Source organism: Nicotiana attenuata, unplaced genomic scaffold (genome assembly GCF_001879085.1).
Source record: "Nicotiana attenuata strain UT unplaced genomic scaffold, NIATTr2, whole genome shotgun sequence".
NCBI classification, from domain to species: Eukaryota; Viridiplantae; Streptophyta; class Magnoliopsida; order Solanales; family Solanaceae; genus Nicotiana; species Nicotiana attenuata.
Genome location: NW_017670986.1, coordinates 325,316 through 346,993, shown reverse-complemented (window position 1 = coordinate 346,993; position 21,678 = coordinate 325,316). Strand labels below are relative to the sequence as shown.

General features: G+C 37.5%; 1 pseudogene; it reads left to right on the top strand.

Moving 5' to 3' along the window:
• The first annotated feature begins 2,393 nt into the window (after positions 1–2,393).
• On the top strand, positions 2,394–21,373 carry LOC109245021 (annotated as a pseudogene).
• The last annotated feature ends 305 nt before the right edge of the window (positions 21,374–21,678 follow it).

Below are 21,678 nucleotides of genomic sequence, written 5' to 3'. Positions count from 1 at the left end.
TTCGGCCCCATCCGTCCCATAAAGAGCAAGAAGTGTAGGTCCCACACACAAAAGAAGTTTTGGATTGCGTGTTTCGGGTGCAAAAATTCGATTTCAATAATATTTACATCGAGGAATTTCAATTTAGTTTATGCCGAAACTCATATAGTCATGCATTAGTATTGTTTAGTATGTTTCCATGTGAATTTTTGTTATGTTAGTGTTTAATTTTGTTTCTTCTATACCCGATTTGATTTATTTGATATCCGAATTTATGTTATGTTTGTGACCAAAAATGCTACTTGATTGTTTGTGTTAAATAATATTATTTATTTTGTTTATTTGTATTGTTGATGTTATGTTCATATTGTATAGCCTTATAGTGCAGTAAAATATAGTGTCTTTTAGCGAAGTAAAATATAGAGCCTTTTAGCGAAGTAAAATGTAGAGCCTTTTAGCGTAGTAAAATGTAGATCCTTTTAGCGTAGAAATTGAGACTTATAATAATTAAGAATTATTCGGTGGTACCGGGCGTCAAAAACCAAGCCTGGAACCCATACATAACTATTATCTCCAATTTCAAAAATCATACTTAATTTAATTTATTAAGTTAACAAAAATCTAAAAATGTTGAAATTGAGACTTATAATAATTAAGAATTATTCGGTGGCACCGGGCGTCAAAAATCAAGCCTGGAACCAATACATAACTATTATCTCCAAGAAGCTCGTTTTCACTGCACAAAACGAACAAAAACCTAAGTTACCCAATACTCAGGAAAAATACTTTAGATATCGCTATAACTTTACTTACAAATCGTGTTGTCTTGACGTTTCATGATGGATATTTTCAGGTTGGTGATAACTCCCAGATGGACCACCGTGGTCCAATACTCCAGACCTACGCAGATTCCAACTAGGGGCGAGGTCATAACTTGTAAAATTCAAATCCGGACGGTACCCCCTATAAAAAATATGAGTGTTAATACAAATCCAATTAAAATATGAAAAAAAAATCGCTAAAACGTAGTAAAATTGAAGTTTACCAGTCGTCTTGTTGATTATATAAAGTGGAAACATTATTTTCTGGCTGCTCATTCGCCTGTGGTGACAAGTTTAAATCAAGGCAAGCTCTTTCATCTCCAATCTGTCCGGCAAACACTGCTCCAGAATAACCACCCGATGATTGGGGGTTATCCCTGCTATGCACGCCCTCATTACTAGGAACGTCTTCCACCTTGACGTACATTTCCAATAATTTTATTACAATAAATTCCCTGTATTCATCCGGAATCCGCAAAAAATCTCTAAGAGTTTCATCATCCTCGATGTTAAACTCAGAATAATAAGCAAACCCCTGCGGAGTCACTGAATAAGGAAATCTACCGGTTACTTTAAGGCTAACCGAACGCCTCCGCTCACTCATTTTTTTTACGTAGCAACGATACTAATGTATCGTACTCCATATTAAGCGGCAATTTAACATGACACTGTGGAGGTGAGCTATACCTGACAGAGTTATTCTCCACCACAATCTCACCCCCCCCTCTCAATACAGTGAAACCCTTATTTTTGGCACTTCAGACATTGTAAAAAATTGAAAGATAAGGAGAAGAGAGAATAAACGTATGTTTGAAGTTTAAGTGTTGAATGAATTTTTATAAAATTGAACGTAATTCACAGTATTATACAATTTTGGGGTGTACAATTTTTCAAAGTAATTCACAGTATTATACTGCGTTTTATGTATTTGAATTATTGTTATGTCAGTTAATTATTGGTGGGGCCTTAAATCAGCTTATTTCGCAGTACTGTACTACGAAATGTCATAAAAAATTATTTTTTTAATATTTCGCAGTTTTATACTGCGAAATACCCATTATTGTATCTTTTTTTTTTTTAACATCAAAAATATATTTTATGTTCAAAAAATTATTAATTAAGTTTTGGACTCGACCCCTAGGCATCTTCCAGAAAAGACTTTTTCTTTTTTCTTTTATAGATCTTGAAGAATAATACTCCCATTAAATAATTGAATTAAAGGAAATTAGAGCTGCTGGAGAATATATAATAAAACAACTTGCATGGCAAAATGTCAATGCCACATTAGATCATTGACATTCCTTGCCGGTTGTTCACTAATGTTTGGAAAAGCTGACTAGTTTGAACCCAATAATAATTTAGGCACCATACTTTTTTTTAAATAATCAAGAAACGAAATAGGCAAACTTGTTGCGCTAATCCTAGAGGTCCTGTTTTCTTGAGTTATTTCTTCATTTTGATTTGGTCTATTTGTCCTTTCCTAAAGGATCAGTTGACTAACTAAGCCCATTTCATTACCTCCTACAAATGGAATGGTTAGACCAAGTCGCCTTGCCTCGCTTTACCCTCTACTTTTCACCTTTTCATATGGTATTGGTGGGAAACATCTTTTCTACATATTCATTTGATTTAATGCTAGATATACCGCATTCACACATCTCCATACTCCTCTCTCTTGTCAAAATACAGTAATGGATGTTCCGTTCGAAACATTTATTTCCGAATACATGTGGAGCACCAAGGATCCTGACTCCCTTACTATTAAGCTTTCTATCTTAATCTACGACTCTGACATTGATTTCCGTGAAAAGTGTGCTGTCTTCCTAAAGAAGTTGCTTACTTCTGATAATGACTTGTCCACTTGGTGGAATCTAAGTGTTTCAACTCAATTCACCATTAAAGCTATTCTCCTTGCGCGTATCCTTATTGAAGAATCAGAATCCATCCTCAAACACCTCGGTGACACTGTTTCGGGTCTAGCAGCTTCACTTCTCCCACGTAACGACTGGCCTGAACTATTGCCATTCTTGTACCAATGCCTTGATTCATCTTCATACAAGTTAATAGAGTCAGCTTCCTCTATATTTGGGCAACTAGCTCACGTCCTAGGCGATACAGTAGTCCCTTGGGTAAAATATGTGCACTCACGGTTACTTAATACACTAAATGATGATACCCTCGATCTTGATAATAGGATTGCGGGCATGACTGCTGCGATAAGCTTCATTCAATTTCAATGCGTATCAAATTCAAATCAAAAGGAGCGGTTTCAAGAGCTATTGCCAGCTCTACTGAGAAGGTTGACTGATACATTGAGCAACAGTGATGAGGAGGTCGCAGCACACGACGTGCTGATACTTTTCATGGAGTTTGCGAGAGATGAGCCTAGGTTCTTGAGGAGGCAGCTAATGGATTTGGTGTCTACCATGTTCGAGATAGCAGAGGACGAGCGTTTGAAAGAGGGGACGAGGAACTTGGCAGTTGGAATTTTGATAACTCTGGTTCAGACGAGAAAGAGGGCCCCAGGTATGATAAAGAGGCTGCCCTTGTTTATTAGCAGATGTTTTGCATTGTTATTGAAGTTATTACTAGATGTTAAGGATGACCCTGCTTGGCATAGTGTCGAGATCATGAAAGATGATACAGGGGAAACAAGTAACTTCAGATTTGGTAAAGAGTGTTTAGAACGGTTTTCTCGTGCATTAGGAGGTAAATCTATTGCTCATATTGCCATAGAGCAGCTATGCACTTACTTGGATGCTCCAGAGTGGGAGAAGCGCCATGCAGCTATCTTTGCACTTGCTTTCATTGCTAAAGGTTGCTTAAAGGTACAACAATACATATCTTAGTTCTGTATTTATAATGGCTATAGTTTGATTATAACAGATATTATTTCAACTCGTAGCGTTTAAGCTGTGGTTTTTGCTGGAAAACTGCTTAAATTTATAAGATAGTTTGCCCTCGTCCTATTAATTTACCAGAATACTTTATATTATGTTTACTGTTTAAAGTCATCTCATAGATTTTGTTTTCTCTTAGGCGGTTACCTTGGAATCATGGCTTCTTTCCTATTACAGGTGATGATTAAGAATCTGGAGCAGGTGGTTGATATGGTTCTTAATTGTTTCGAAGATCCTCATCCTCGAGTCAGATGGGCTGCTTGTAGGGCAATTTCCTCATTGTTGATTGACTTCCGTCCAGATATGCAAGAACGATATCATAACCAAATAATCCTTGCATTAACTGCAGCTATGGATGATTTTCATCCACAAGTGCAGGTCTGTTCTATGTGTTATGTACAATTTACAAGGGGGTTGCATATACCATACAATAAAAATCTTTAACCTTGCCTAGGTTTTAATATGCCTTCAATTTTAAAAGTTTGGTTTTTTGTCCACAGAGACAATACTTGAGTAGTTTCTTTATCAGGCCACTCATCTTATTGCATTTGCTTGATTTCTTTATGTAATCATACTCTGGGGCAAATTAAGGATGTATTGTGTAACATCCCTTCTGGATATTTGCACAATTAGTATTAAAGTTTTATCTAACTTGTTGGCTTCAACAATGTATTTCTGGAAAATTTTATTTTGACATTATTTTGGTTGCAATAAGAGCTCTCTTGCTGACTTTACAAGAACATCGAATGATTGTAATATATGACTGAATGTCAGGGGATGAATCTAAAATTTACCCTTCAAATCAAGTTTGGAAAAAAATGATAAGGCTAAAGATTTGATAGATGCGACGTTACTCCTCCATTCAGTTGCTGATGCCAACTAATTTGGTCTTTTTACTTTCTTTTGGAATTTCTATAGGCGTCTTCCACTAGAGCTCTCTGCTCCTTCTGTGTGCTCGGCAAGCCAGAAACTTCAATATCTTACCTAGAAGGAATAGTTAGTAAACTGCTTGTACTTCTACAGGTGCGCGAATATAGAGGCACCAAATTGTAGGTACTTCACTGCTAACAAGTGCAAGAGACTAATGATGTCTTTTTGTTGCTTGAAATGCAGAATGACAAACCAATAGTCCAACAACAAGCATTAACTGCATTAGCTAGTATATCTCGTTCTGTTGAGGTATTAACTGGTGCATTTCTTTTTGACTCAGTCATATTTCTACTGATATCATGAATCATGAAGATTAATATTTTATACGTCAACAGGAGCACTTCCGAACCTACTATGACACTGTTATGTCACACTTGAAAACTGTCCTGAGGAACACAGATCTGAAATCTAATCTCATTCTTCGACCCGCAATAGAGTGCATAAGCTCTGTTGCGATGGCTGTTGGCAAAGAGAAATTTAGGGGCGACGAAAAGCAGGTCTTCTACAAATTATGCCCCAGTATTGAACACGTATATTGATTCCATTGATTGAACACGTATATTGGTCCATTGATTGAACACGTACATTGATGCCATTGATTGAGCATGTATAATGACGCTATACTAATGGGATACTGAACACATCTTTTTTGGTTCCATCTTGTCTCCGTGTGTCCTATAAGCATCCACTAATGCTTACATTAGGGTAGACTGTCTATATTACACCTCTTGGGGTGCGGCTCTTCTGCGGACCCTACGTGAACGCGGGATGCCTTGTGCACCCGACTGCCCTACTCATGGGATACTGAACACATAACATTGATGCTATTGGTAGGGATTGCTTCGTTCTTGTTTTATTTGTTATGCTTTGTCAGATGGCTTTACTGAAGTCAAACCATAGTATAGATTACTCTTATTTGAGTTATTACATCTTTCAGCAATTATGTACAACTAAATAATGTTAGGGATACCTTTCTGCCTCTCCTGGAATATTCTTTTTCTTGTCTTGGCATGCGCTGGTGTGAGCTTATTTTCCTTTGGTCATTTCTCAACATAGAGCTTACTTTTTATTTATTTCCTTTCTATTGTTGTCATTAAAGGTTATGGAAGTGCTTCTGTCATTACAAGTGAAAGGGGATGTTCCTCTTATTATTGACTTGCTAACAGTATGTGTTAATCACTTTAGTTTAATATCAAAGTTTCTTTTTGGATTGGCCTCTCTTTATTTTCTTTATTTCGTTGCAGGCATATACTAGAATTTGTCATTGCCTTGGACAGAATTTTCTTCCTTATGTGAGTGCATTCATGCCCTTTTTTATTCAATGTGCTCAACTTGAACCTGCTATGACCATCTCTACACAGTCGGACTATGGAACTAATGAATTAGATGATAATAGGTAAGCTTTTATCATTGAGGTTTGACTTTTTCCAAGTTCATTTAGTTTTTTTTTTCTTCTTTTGGTTGAGTTATATAGATGACTATATCGTGTATAAACGGGTATCCAAAGGGTCTTATAAAGATCTGAGACTCCGTTCCACCTATTGCTTAAGGTTTTAAGCTGGATGCTCAAATTCTTTCAAATAATACCAGAGCCGTATGGATTAGCTAACCGGTAGTATACAAGATGGAATCTCTCAGTGTATACTATTTGCATATGATTCTGCATTAACTGATTAACCGGTAGTATACAAGATGGATACCGGCCAAAAGCTTGAACTATGGAGTAGCACTATATATCAAGCCTCTACTCACTATGTTCTGCACATGCTGCTGACTCAAAGTCTGAGTTGGATTGCCAAATTAATCCTAATTTCAAATTCTTCTGATGCACCTGTTTCTGCCTTACCCAACAACAGTTAATTAAATAATCACGATCTCCTGAATATGATTAAAGTTCTGAATATGAGTACCTAGGATCTTACTAAAACTTCGCATCTTTGCAGTATAGAGAAAGTTCTACGGGTGAAAGCTAAAAGCTGTGCTATGCTATGCTTTTGTGCTGGAATATTAAAGGAAGACTTCTACCCATGGACTCCTCAGGTTGACATGAATGATCACCTGCATGTTTTTCTTTTTCTCATGTGCTGTTGAGTGAAGTCAAATTAAACAAGTGACATCATTGGTGCATGAAACAGGCTGTTTCAATTTTGGTTCCGCTTCTGAAATTCTATACCTGCAATGATGTCAAGATATATGCTGTTAGTGGTGAGAATTGTCGTGATTTCATATGGTTTCTTTGTTTTCATGTAAATTTTCCTGTTGCTGAAGCAATTTTCTAATTTTTGCTGTCTAAGCCATGTCCCTCCTGTTGAGTTCTGCTAAGCTAGCTGTTGAGAAAGGGATTGCTCAAGGTGGAAGTGAGTCATATTTCACAAAGTTGTCAGACTATATAGTACTGGCTTTGGTAGAGGCTTTGCATAAGGTTGTCTTAACATCAGTATATGTTGTTTCTTTTTCTTTTTTAAGTTTGGTCGATTTGGATTAAGAGAAAGTGACACTTAATATGCTATCTCACGCAGGAGCCTATGACAGAAATATGTGGACTCATGTTGTATGAATTGAATAATTGCCTGCAGGTTAGCAAGTTTTTTCCTATGATGCATGGTGGTATATTTCTGTTTTAGCTTTTTATATTCCAATATGATCTAACTGTTGCCTATACATTCCCACACAATAAATAACTCCAATTTTTATGGCCACGTCGATATATGACTAAATATCTAAATAAAACACTCGTCCAAACTCATATAAGTTACTAGCATATTCTACTAAAAGTAAAAGAAAGCTTCGTACAACTCTTGTATATATTCTTGTTATGTGTGTGAACATGCAGAATTAATACCAACAAAGGCATGGTTAAACCATAATAAAATGCTTAAAGTGGTGTTTGAATCAAATTTACGACAGAGTGTAATCACAAAAGTTCTCTTGACATGACTAGGAAAGACTAGTGAGACTGACAGAACGATTATTAAATTTGTACTAGATGGACTCCATAGAAACCTTCTTTCAGCAAATCCCTGTTAAGTCAACTTATTTCAATGTTTTTTTAGTAGTGTCAAAGCAAGGGACAACAACAGTGGCAGAGTGCAAGTTAAAATGGCAAAAGAAGTATTTCTGTTTTAATGATCCTTTTGTAGTACATGTTTTCAGCTATGTGGACCACTTCTCACTGAAAGTCAGGTTCATAGCATCGTCAATGTGTCATTACAGAAAGTTCAAGCAGAAAAAATGAACTGAGTGAGAGAGAGAAAACAGAAGACTTTGATGCTGAGGAAGCTGAATTATTGAGTGCGGAAAGAAAACAAGAAGAAAGAGTTCTCAACTCTGTATGTTCTATATAAGAAAAGACTTCAGACATTAAGCACACAATGTTGTCTTTCTATAAGCATCTCACTTTGAATCTACCATAATTCTCAAATCATACTATCTTTTTTATTAGGTAGGTGAAATATTGCGCACATTGATCAAAGCTTTCAAGGCTTCTTTCTTGCCTTTCCTTGACGAGTTGTCGCCATATTTATTACCTATGTGGGTAAGTTATAACCAATATCATCTTAACACTCTTGGTCGTTTATTGCTTCCAACATTCAATCTCTTGCTTTTTGAAGGCCAAGGAGAATACAACTAACGAGAGATGTATATCTATTCTCATCTTTAATTCTCTTGTGGAGGAGTGCCCTGAAGCAGCTCTAAAGTAGGTATATATATTTGTATTGGGTTTTTCTTAAATTGGGTTCCAAAATTGACAATTGCGTCATGTGAAAATTAGGTACTATGATGTATGTCTTCCTTTAGTTTTGGAAGCAAGCAGTGACGAACACCCAAATGTTAGACAGGTTTGTACATCTTAATGGTTGCAAAAGTTTTCAGTCAACTTGCGTTTGCTATTTGTGCTTAGTGCTTACATTGATGTTTTGTTCAGAATGCTCTTTATGGACTTGGCCTTTGGGCGGAATATGGTCCGTCTTTTTTCAAACTTTTTGTTGGAGGTATGATATTGTTGAATGTGATATCGAGATCCTTTTCATCATGGAGAAGGGAATAAGAAGTGATATATTTGTTGTGTTTACTTAATCTTTTGACCTGAACCAGAGGCTCTTTCAAGGATCTATGTTGTCCTTACGCATTTAAAAGCTCGTGAACTTGAAAATGAAAGTGCATATGATAATGCTGTTTCTGCACTTGGTAAGATATATCAGTTTCATGGTGAAAGTATCGACTCAGCCCAGGTATATGTCCTTTTTTTTGGTTATGCATTCTTATCTTTTATTCTCTTGTTTTTATTTTGTTTTCCTAACTCTTAGATACCCCCAACTAATTCCTTCTACTATTATCACATGCGAAAAAGGAAGATTTCACGTATTTTTTTGCATAAATGTATTCTGAGATTCTTTCTCCTTTTTCAGATGATACATTCGTATACAAATTTCTCAAATTTTTTGTCCTTCCTATAAAGACTTGAAAGTAAAGGCTTGAAAGTGATGATCTTTATTGAGTCTTCAATGACCTTTAAATACAAGAAGCAAATAACTAACTCCCTAAGCTAACTCCTCTGATGGAGGAGAACGTAACAACTTAACAAAATTAACTCCCCTAAATAAGAGACTTATTGTAATCTAAAACTAGCAACTAAGTAGGAACTAAATCTTAACAACTCAACTAAATAAGAGGTAAAAGAGTAACTGCTACTGCTGCATATGTGCTAATACACCCCCCTCAAGGTAGGCGGTGTGTAACAACGCCTAGCTTGAATAAGTTACTGTCAAAGGATGCCTTGGGCAGTGCTTTAGTGAGAGTATCCGCGAGCTGATCTGCTGAATGAATGTGGACAATCTGAACTTGTCTTTGCTGCACTTGCTTGCGAACAAAGTGAAAGTCCACAGCAATGTGTTTCATGCGGCTGTGGAACATAGGATTTTCACACAAATATGTTGCACCAACATTGTCGCAGTAAATGGTTGGTGCGTGCAGAACAGGAATGTATAATTCTTTCAACAAGTTCGTTACCCAATTAATTTCAGCAAGTGCACTGGCGACTGCACGATATTCAGCCTCAGTTGATGAGCGAGCAACAGTTTTTTGTTTCTTGGATGACCAGCACACAGGATTTGATCCAAAAAACAGTACATAACCTGTAGTAGAGGTTCGATCATTCACATCTCCAGCCCAATCCGCATCAGTGTACATGTGAAGCTTGAAATCATTGCGTCTGAGTATGCGGAGACCAAACTGAATCGTTCCTTGGAGATACCTAAGCACGCGTTTGAGTGCTTTCCAATGTGTTTCAGATGGACAGTGCATGAATTGGGACAGTTTGTTAACAGAAAAACTTATGTCTGGTCGGGTGAATGACAAGTACTGTAGCTTACCCACAACTTTTCTGTATCGAGTAGCATCAGTTGGTTCCGCACCATCATTGAGCTTAAGTATTTCCGTCGAACTCATTGGAGTTTTTGCCGGCTTGCAGTCACTCATGTTTTCCTCCGTCAGAATATCACTGATATAATTAGATTGTGACAGAATGATTCCATCATCACCACGGAGCACCTCGACACCAAGAAAATATTGGAGATTTCCAAGATCTTTAATCGAAAAACGTTCAACAAGTGAGTAAATAACCTGATCAACAATACGCTTGTGACTCCCTGTGATGATAATATCATCTACATACACGAGCAAATACACCACACTGTAAGAATGTTGACAAATGAAAAGGGAGGCATCCGACTCAGACTTTACAAATCCCAAGTAAAGAAGATGAGCCTTGAGTTCGTTGTACCAAGCTCGAGGAGCTTGCTTGAGTCCATATATTGCTTTTTTTAGACGGCAAATATGAGGGAAATTGCTCGTCTTCAAAGCCTGGAGGTTGAACCATATAGACCTCTTCCTCTAGATGTCCTTGTAGGAATGCATTATTGACATCAAGCTGCCTGAGTGGCCAATTCTGTTGAACTGCCATTGAGAGCACCAATCGAACTGTAGTTTGTTTCACAACCGGACTGAACGTAGCATGATAGTCAACTCCTGGCCTTTGGGTAAATCCTTTTGCAACGAGGCGCACCTTGTAGCGATCAATTGTTCCATCAGCTTTTCTCTTTATCCTGTATAACCACTTGCAAGACACAATATTTTTACTGGGGTCATTTGGTACCAAATCCCAAGTTTGATTTTTCATCAATGCATCAAATTCGCTCTCTGCCACTCGGGGAATTTGTTAGCTTGACGGAAAGTGGATGGGGTGATTGTGGGTGACAAATACGCCATGTAGTCAAAAATCTTTTTTGTTTTCTGAATGTTGTTTTGTGAACGAGTGACAACACGATTTTGAGATTGGGTAGGAGGTATGTTGGTTGGCATGACTGGAGTGGGTAAGGGAGCAGGTTGTGTGGTTGTTGGAAGTGAGACAGATGTGTTGGTGATATTTGGGTTATGTGATTGCATTGCACTGTTTTTGCGGCTGTAAACTATTGGAAAAGAAGGATGCTTTGTAATTTTGGTTGATGGTTGTTGGGTATTTATTGGTGATGAAGAGGGTATTGTTGATAAGTTTGGAAGAGACTCTGTAGGATGGGAGTCATTTGAATTCCTAGGGATAACTGTTGGGGTTGGTAGAGGGGGATAAGATTGGATATCATGAAGAGGGGGAGGGGTAGGCAAGGTTGGAGGAAGAGATATACCTGGATTTGCAGATTCTGTTGAAGCGCAGCCAGAGGAGATGGTCTCAGTTGTACGTAAGATGGACTCTGCATTGGGTAAAATCACTGGGGAGGGTAAATCTATGTTAACTGAAGGAGAGAAAATAGGAGATGCAGTTGAGTTTGTTTGGGTTGGTTTTTCCCACGCAAGTGTTTTAAAATTTGAGGAAATTTTTGAAAATATATTCTGGAAAGGAAAAATATCTTCAAAAAATTTTACATCACGAGACAGGTATATTTTTTAGGCTTTCGGATCAAAACATTGATGACAATGATAATTTGATGAAAAACCCAAATAAACACACGGGGTCGACCTCGGCTCTAATTTATTTTTTGTGTATGGTTTTAGCCACGGATAACATAAACACCCAAAAATTTTCAAAGAGTGATAATCAGGTGTTTTTCCAAATAACATTTGAAAGGGTGATTGATTTTTTAAAAGTGAGGTAGGCAAGCGATTTATTAGATAAACAGCATGTTGACAAGCAAACGACCAAAGAGACGTCGGAAGCGAAGCTTCATGAAGTAATGTTCTTGCAGTTTCAATAATATGTCTATGACGTCGTTCTGCAAGAGCAACTCTTTGAGGTGTGTATGGAGGAGCTAAAAGATGTTCAATACCTTGAGAGCTTAAGTATGGATCAAGGCTTTTATATTCTCCACCACTATCTGTATAGATTGACAGAACTTTTGTATTAAAACGACGTTCCATTAATGCTTGAAAATCTTTGAAAAGTTCTTTAACCTCACTTTTAGTTTCCAATGGATAAAGCCAAGTGTATTTTGTATATTGATCAACAAAAATGCAGTAATATAACTTTTTATCAATTGATAAAACCGGTGATGGACCCCATAAATCACTGAATATTGTTTGAAATGGTTTTGAGCTTGATAGCGTAAGTTGCTGAAAAGGATGGCGATGAACTTTGTTTGATGAACAAGAATTACAAACTGAAATTTTTTCTCGCAAGCAGGGTAGCGAGAATTTATTTAAAACAAAATTTAAAACTCTTGCGTGCGGATGACCCAATCGTCGATGCCAAGTGATAATAGAGGAGTTGGGGGAGGCCACATGTGCTCTTGGTGAAGATGAATTTGGCCACTCATACAGACCAGCTCTACTCCGACCGCGTACCAACGGAGTCTGCGTTTTCAAGTCCTTAACACAAAAATGAAAAGGGAAAAATTCAACAGAAGTTAGATTATCTTGACAGAATTTTGAAACTGAAACCAAGTTTTGTTTAATGCTAGGAGCACAAAGAGTATTAGAGAGTTTGAAAGCATTATTTGATGCATGTATTTGAGTTAAACCAGTGTGAGTTATGGATATTTTGTTACCATCACCCATAGAAACTTGCTCCATGCCATTGTATGCTTGCAAGTTGTGCGGTTCAGCAGTGATGTGATGAAATGCACCGGAGTCGAGAATCCAAGGATTTGGTGCTGTTTGCATGGCTGAAATGTAGTTGGCCTTGGCCTCATAATGATTATGAGATTCGGACCTACATACACTTGCAACGTGTCCTACTTTGTTGCATAATTAGCATCTAACACGTCCAGAGTTGGTGGTGTTTGAATAGCGTGACTGCTGGTTGGTAGGAGCAGATCGATTGTTGTATCGCCACTGCTGGTTGTTGCTGCTGTTGTTGTTAGCGGTGCGCCTATTGTTCCGGTTGGTGGCAGGAGCAGGCTTATTTTGTGAAGCATAAGCTGCAGTGATTGAGCTAGCAGGTTTCTTTGACTCTTCATGCGTCAAGAAAAGTTCATGATCAAGGAGCTTTTCATAGAGTTCTTCATAGGAAATTGTAGACTCACGAGCCCGAATAGCTGCTGAAATTTCACGAAACTCTGGACCCAGACCGCTAAGAATCTTAACGATGAGTTCAGAGTTTGTGACCGGGGCACCAGCGGTCGAGAGTTCATCAGAAAGAGAGCGAATATTTTGTAGATATTCGGTGACTGGTTGGGAATCTTTATTGAGTCTGCAAGACGATCACGAAGACTAAAGATTCTAGTTTGCGACTTGTTTGCATAGGCAGTGTGTAATGCATCCCATCCTTTCTTCGCAGTCTCAGCAGTTGCAACAGTAGTGGCAATTGTTGGATCAACAGATGCCATGAGTGCATTTTGAATTAGTTGATCTTGGCGGAACCAAAGAGCATATGTTGGGTTGACACTAGTGACTGTGCCTGTTGTGATAGTGCTGGATGGAGCAGGAGTAGACCCATCTAGATGACCAAAGAGATCATGGCCGTGCATGAGCATGGAAAATTGTGCCTTCCATGTCGCAAAATTATGACTTTCAGTTAGTTTAATCGGAAGTTGGGATGCAGGATTGAACTGGACAATAGTCGTGGTGGTGTTATTATCAGCATTGACTACGCTGGTGGTGTTGGCCATTTGTGGAGGGTGGGAGGGAAAAAGAAAATAAGGATCTTACTCGTTAGAGTGTTATTTAGGCTCTTGATACCATATAAAGACTTGAAAGTGATGATCTTTATTGAGTCTTCAATGACCTTTAAATACAAGAAGCAAATAACTAACTCCCTAAGCTAACTCCTCTGATGGAGGAGAACGTAACAACTTAACAAAATTAACTCCCCTAAATAAGAGACTTAATGTAATCTAAAACTAGCAACTAAGTAGGAACTGAATCTTAACAACTCAACTAAATAAGAGGTAAAAGAGTAACTGCTACTGCTGCATATGTGCTAATACTTCCAACTTATTTAATTAAACTTTTGTTGAAGGTGTTTCAGTCAGTAGAAAAGGAACTGTAGACACTTTCATATGTTAAGGAAATTGACTGCAAATATACTTCATGTGATTAGTACGACGGTGTGTGTTGTTTGTTAATACCTTTTGATCAGGTTTTGTTTCATTGTGAATGTTCTCATCCATTAAATTTGGTAAAACATAATATTCTGGTCTGTAGTGATGAAATGATGCTCCTCCAATGTAATTTCCCATAATTCTTATTCCAACACATTTGGTAGGTTATTCCATCTTGGTTGAATTGCCTGCCTATAAAAGCTGATTTGGTTGAAGCCAAACTTGTTCACGAACAGTTATGTTCAATGGTCGAAAGGTACTGGATTCTTTTGGTCTAGTTTTATCCTCATTTACTCTTACTTTACTATTGCAAGTCTTGGTTTTGTTACCTCAGCAATATTGGTCAATTGCTTTTTGTGGTTGTTTTTCATTACTTTATAGTATTCCTGCATCAATATGATTTATCAATTATTTCGTATTACCAGGGAAAATATTTACAAGTATAGCAAGAACCCTCAAAAACTCACATAGATTTGGACATGCAGCCCCAATTTTAGTGCCCTCATATCTACATAACTACTCAACTACAAATTATGGATAAAAATTGAAATTTTGTAAGTATCTTGCTATCTTAGAATTCAACATTCCACGACAGTGCACTTCTTGGATTATCAGTTTGATCATCTCCTCACTGTTTCTTTGTGTTCCTCTGAAGGTTCTCCAGTTTCGTTCCTGCCAAATATAATAAACAGCACACGCGAGTACCATTCTGTATGTTGCACACATTTGCTTCTTTCCTGATGCATGCCTTATTGCCCACTGTTTTTCAGCATCCCAACCTTGTACATTCCTTTGTATCCCCATCCATTGTAGCAGCTTCCTCCATATACTTGCTGAGTAGTTGCACTGAAAAAACAAGTGTTCATGACTTTCTGCTACCCTTTCACATAATGTGCATGCTGAACTGATTGTTATGCCCCATCCTATTAGTCAGTCTCTCGTATACAACATTTCCAGGATTTCCAAGTACAAAATGAATCTCCATTTAGGACTGCTCCAGTTATTACACAATAATCTCCTCCACTCCACTTTAGGTAGATCACCTCTCAACTTGCTGTACATCAATCTGATGGAGTATTTCTTCACGCTCAACACTTCTTCAATTGCTATGCTAGCCTCAGTTAGATATTTACCAGCTCCCAGAATTTTTTGCACTAACCATGAGGCTTGATTAGCTTTCACTTGGCATATTACTTGTTGTTTGATGTAGTAAGCATGAATCCACTGTATCCACAATCTATCCTTCTTCTTGTTTAGATTCCACAGTTGTTTGATTAGTGCAGCTCTATTCCATATAACCATATCTGTGATATTCACACCCCCTGCAGTTTTTGGCCAACATAATTGTCTCCAAGCTATTAAAGCTTTAGCTTTGGTTTCTGTTTCACCTGTCCACAGAAATCTCTTGCAAATTGTCTCAATTCCTTGTAGGATCTTCTTAGGTAAAGGAAATATCTGTGACCAAAATGATTGAATAGCAAATAAAACACTTTTGATCAACTGCAACCTTCCTGCATAAGACAGAAACTTTGCTGTCCAGTTTTTGATTCTGCCTAACATCTTATCTAGTAAAGGTTGACACTGTGCAATAGTTAGCCTTTTACTACTCAATGGGACTCCCAAGTATCTGAAAGGCAAAGAGCCTTTAGAAAAACCTAAACACTGGATAATGTTTTGTTGAATATCTTCAGTGACCCCTCCAAAATAGATACAACTTTTTTCCTGATTAGCAATCAGCCCTGAAGCCTTTGAAAACTGTTGAAAACATTCATATAATAGCTGTATAGACACCACATCTCCCCTGCAAAACAGCAACAAGTCATCTGCACAACTGAGTTGGATAATATTCAGCTTCTCACACCTAGGATGGTAGTTAAAGTCAGGCTTCTCTTTAAGAGTCTTCAAGCTCCTTGTAAGATACTCCATAGCTAGCACAAACAAATATGGTGATAATGGATCACCTTGTCTAACTCCTCTCTTTGCATCAAAAGGAGTTGTTGGCTTTCCATTAACCACAATAGCATAAGACACTGTAGTAACACATGACATAATCCAAGAGAGAAATTTCCCTGGGATATTCATTTCTGTAAGTACTTGCTCAAGGAAACTCCATTCTACAGAATCATACGCCTTTTGCATATCAATTTTAACCATACATCTTGGTTACACACCTTTTCTCCCATATCCTTTAACAAGTTCATGCCCCAGTAGAACATTGTCACTTAGTATTCTCCCTGGTACAAATGCTGCCTGACTTAGATCAACTAAGTCTCCCATTACTGACTGCAGCCTATTTGTGAGCATTTTGGAAATAATTTTGTAAATAATAGTGCAACAGGATATTGGCCTAAACTGCTTTATAGAAGAAGGATTTTTCACTTTTGGGATCAGAGTAACTGTTGTCCTATTTATTGGTTTATACATTATACCATCATCAAAGAATTTCAGAACAGCTGTTGTAATGTCCTTGCCAATTATATGCCAAGTCTTCTTGTAGAAGTAGGCATTGAAACCATCTCCACCTGGTGCTTTTGAGTCACCAATCCCCTGCAAGGCTGTCTTCACATCTTCCTTAGTAAAAGGGGCTATAAGCTGAAGCTGTTGTGATCTTTTAAGTCTTGGACCATTCCTCATTATGCTAGGATTAATAGTAGGCATGTTGTTAGTTGATCTCCCTAATAATCCTCTATAGAACCCCACTATCTCCTGTTCAATGCCCTCTGGATTGTTGATCAATCTTCCATTGCTATTTGTTAAACTCTTTATTTGGTTTTGTGCTACTCTCCCTTTCATGCTTGCAAAGAAAAAGCTGTGTTGGAATCACCTTAGTTGAAGCCATTGTATTCGAGACTTTGCTTATAATGCTCTCTTCTATATTACTTCAATTCTCTATTGCCTGCTTTGTGTTTTCTCTCCACCACAAACATATCAGCTGCTGTGTTATTCTCATCATGTGCTTGAATGTTTTGCTAATTCTTCCCTTAGCTGCTGCACCTTCTTTGTTGTATTGAAATTCTCTCTTGTTTAACCTTTTCATCCTTCTTAATCTGCTTCAGATTACACCATATATCCTTCATATTTCTATCTCCTTTTCCCATCTGCTTCTTATTATTTCTTCAAACTCTGGATGCTTAGTGAGACAGTTAAAAAACTTGAAAGGTCTCCCTTTATACTCCATTCCAGACTCCACCTCTATACATAAAGGAGGAAGAATCAGATGATACAGGTACTGGTGCGGGACATGTATCATTTGTCTCTCGCCTCCGCGAATAAACTTGAAACAATTGGAGGGTCTTGCTAGAGCAGGTACTGAAGGCATAATAGTCGATCGGTGCTCCAATAGAAGAACTGGAGATCGAAGCGTATCATCTGATTGTTCTGTTCAAAGTACGGGTAACCTGATATACTAGCACTCATCTTCCTCCCCCTGGCTTGTAGAAATGGGGAGGTGCATAGAAGAATGGTGTAGTCTCTAAAAATACCACATCAGTTGACACTAAATATTTGCCAAGCTCAGTAGAATTAACATCGATACCCTTCTTGAAGGCGAGAATAGCCCAGGAAAACACACTTCACCGCCTTGGGATCCAACTTGGTAAGTAGATGGTCGAACATCTCGAACATAACATGTGCTTCCAAACACCTTAGGTTCCACCGGAAATAATGACTTATTCGGAAAAAGAACACTATAAGGCACATTACCATCGAGTACACTAGATGGCATGCGATTAATCAGAAAACAAGCCGTAGAAACCGCATCAGCCCAGAACTGTTTAGGAACCTTCATTTGGAACAAAAGTGCTCGAGCTGTCTCAAGTAGATGCCGATTCTTCCTCTCAGCAACTCCATTTTGAGAGGGTGTATCAACACATGAAGACTGATGTAATATACCATGTTGTCTCATGTAGGACTGAAATAACTCTGACATGTATTCTTTAGCGTTATCACTCCTTAGAGTACGTACTGAAGCATTGAATTGAGTTTTGACTTCAGCACAAAAGGCAGAAAAATGAGTAAACACTTCAGAGCGGCTCTTCATAAAGTAAATCCAAGTCATTCGAGAAAAATCATCTATAAAAGTGACAAAATACTTATGCCCAGTTTTAGAAACAATCGGACATGGTCCCCAAACATCAGAATGGACCAACTCAAAAGCTGACTCAGCTCGCGTATTAACCCTTGGATTTAACGAGATGCGATGGTGTTTTGCAAATCGACATGACTCACAATCCAATGATGAAATATTCTGAAACTGAGGATAGAGCTTCTTTAACAAAGGCAAAGAGTCATGTCCAAGTCGACAATGTGCTTCAAAAGGAGACACGATACTAGAGCATGCAACAAACCGTGGCTCCCATTCATCAAGAATGTAGAGATCACCAGATATATATCATTTACCAATAACCTTCATCGTCTTAAGATCTAAAAACAAACAATGATCGGGAAAGAATGCAACACAACAATTAAGGTCTTTGGTAATTTTACTAACAGAAATCAAGTTAAAGGCCAAGTTTGGTAGACTTAATACAGATGACAGGGTAATAGAGGAAGTTGGTTTAACAGTCCCAGATCCAAAACTGCTACAAGTTGATCCATCAGCTACAGTAACCGGAGAGGGTGCTTTATGTGAGCGAAAGCTAGAAAAAATATTTGGATTACCTGTCATGTGATTTGTAGCACCAGAATCGATCACCCATTTATTGGAAGAGGTGATAAGACATGTTTTATCTGACCCAGCAAAGGCAGTAACTGAAGAAGATTCCTTAACTGATTTATGATATTGAAGGAATTTTAGAAACTCATCCGAAACCAATATTGTTGGACTAGGAGTTGTTGCATTATTATTCTTTACCATCATTTTTTTCTTTCAATAACAAACTGATTAAACTAACAGAGGTCCCCGAAGCTAAAAGATACTCAAACAGATCCTGGTAGATACGAAATCAACAATCTATTGAACAGGATTCAACTTTAATAATCCACTCAACCAAATCAGAGAACCAAACGAATTTGTCCCCAACTCAAACAAAATTAGAGACCAAAAAAGTTTCTGATAAGGAAAGATCCAACAGACAATATCAAGTCACTAATCGATCACCACAGTGAGTCAAAATTAAAGATGCAAGCTTCTCACACAGGCAGCCTCCAAGAAAAATACCACAGAATTAAAGAAATCGAATAACCAATAAACCAAACTCAAACCTGACCAAACAAAGTGAGAATACGATCTGGTCTGAGGTTGTTCTTTGCCAAAATGTGGTTCTATGATCAGAGAACCACCACAAGTCAATTGAAAATGTCAAAAAGACCTCAGATTAGCTTCCGGCCAAGGAATTTCCGGCAGCGGATTCGACTCAACTCCGGCGAGCAGTAGACCTGCTCTGATACCATGTAAAGTATAGAGACAATAGAGAAATCCCTCTTGTATTGTATTCAAGAAATAACAAGTATATATACAAGTACATAGAGCCTTAACTATGGAAAGAATCAAAAAGGAAATGAAATCCTATAAATCTGTTGTGAATCCCTATAATTATGCTAGCTATGTATATTACATAAGATTATGTCTACATTCATTATCTAACATTTACCTTGTTGTAAAACAAAAAATGAGAACATTACAAATGAGAACATATGTTTAGAAACGTCTTCCCAAGATAAAACATTTGAAGTGGTATATTAATAGTGTAGTAACTAGTTCAAGTTAATGATAGTGCAACTGCATTAGTTTTGATATGCTCTGGTATAAGAAAAATTTCTATAGGTGGTAAAACCATTTAATACAGATGATAATTGACTTCTCTGATGCCGCGATCCAACTTGATAAAAGCATCTTGCTGGTAGTTGTTACTGTGTTTTCAGTAAATAAATTAAACATTAACATGAAGTCTCGGGTATTAACGCCTTTTTAGTCTTCTAATGTTAACCAATTTTCTCACTTGCAGGTCAGACAGAGAACTTCTAGGTCCCAACTACCAATACCTTCCAAAAGTTGTTTCAGTTTTTGCAGAGGTCAGTTTGAAATCAAACTATTAGATCGATGCTAGATTGAGTTGTTCATTTTTGATAGATATAAAGATTTTGCAACTGCGATTCTTTTACTTATTACTTGTAAGCAAAGTATTAAAACCTTATGAAATTTGAAGAATTATATTTGTCTGTATTTTTGTTTGTGCCTTGTTTTCAAAGTCTTAATTCAACTAACAGGTCTCTAGCTGAAAATATCTGATAAAACATAAGGTAAGAGTTAATCTATTAAAGTAGAGTAAAAACAAGTCCAATTATGTTGTTGAATGTAACATTTTATGTATATGTAAACATTTGGTAATTAACTGCTACTTCTTCTGTAGGTTCTATGTTCTGAAAAGCATCTTGCAACAAAAGAAACTGCAGATGGCCTGATTAATGTATTAAGGCATCTTCAGCAAACACTACCACCATCCACCATGGAATCAACATGGTCATATCTTTTGCCTCAACAGGAGATGGAATTGAAATCCATTCTATCAGCTGAAGAAAGTGTCCTTAAGACCATCGTCAACGGATACCATCATGGCAATATATCCCCTCAAAACCATAAGCTTTCTACGGACATTAGTACGATAAAATCCACGATCATCAGGAACATCCAAAAGTTTTAATTCATCCTTAATCAAATCGAAACAAATAATGAATTCCACATTTGAAGTAGCAAGCCAATATACTAAATCATTTAGAGAAATCTCAGGTCCGTACGCAACAGTTTGGCTAAGAAGTGTGAATGGTACAGTCTTCCAAGAACCTGAACTGAGGGTATAAACCCAAGCCAAATATGCTCCTTCATCTTTACTCCAAATTGGCTCAAAAGGGACTTTCAAAAGTTTATAGTCATTGCTTTCTTGAACATAACCAAGTCTCATATAAGTAAATCTCGTACACTCAGATGGTACATTAATGCACTTATATTTCTTAGTAGCAGGATTCCACAAGATGACTTCTGGTGATGTGTATATATTATTCATCAAACATATTAAACCATAATAAGAAAATTCAAATTTTGCAAAGTGCTCAGTCTCAATAGTAAAAGGTGAAGGCAATTTTAATAAACCATAATCATTGTTAAGATGGAGCAAAGCGAGATATGGGAAGGCAAGATTATCACGATTCTGAAGAATAAGGGAAGGAGCAGGACGAGTATCTGCACCATTGTATCTTTCGGCAAATTGGAGGCGAGTGACTCTTCATTATGTCTTAAAGGGTGTGACGACCCAAAGGGTCATCACGTATTTTCTTATTCATTCCGTGCTTTTGAGGCCTTAAAAATCTCATTTTGGGGTTGCCTCGATTTGCATGCGCAGTCAAGGCGCGTAGCCGGAAAGCTTAAATATGAATTCTGTGAGAAAAATGCTAAATTTTGATATTAAATTGAATAAATTTGACTTCGGTCAACATTTTGAGTAAATGGACCCGGAGCCGTGATTTGACGGTCCCGGAGGGTCCGTAGGAAAATATAGGACTTGGGCGTATGCCCGGAATCGA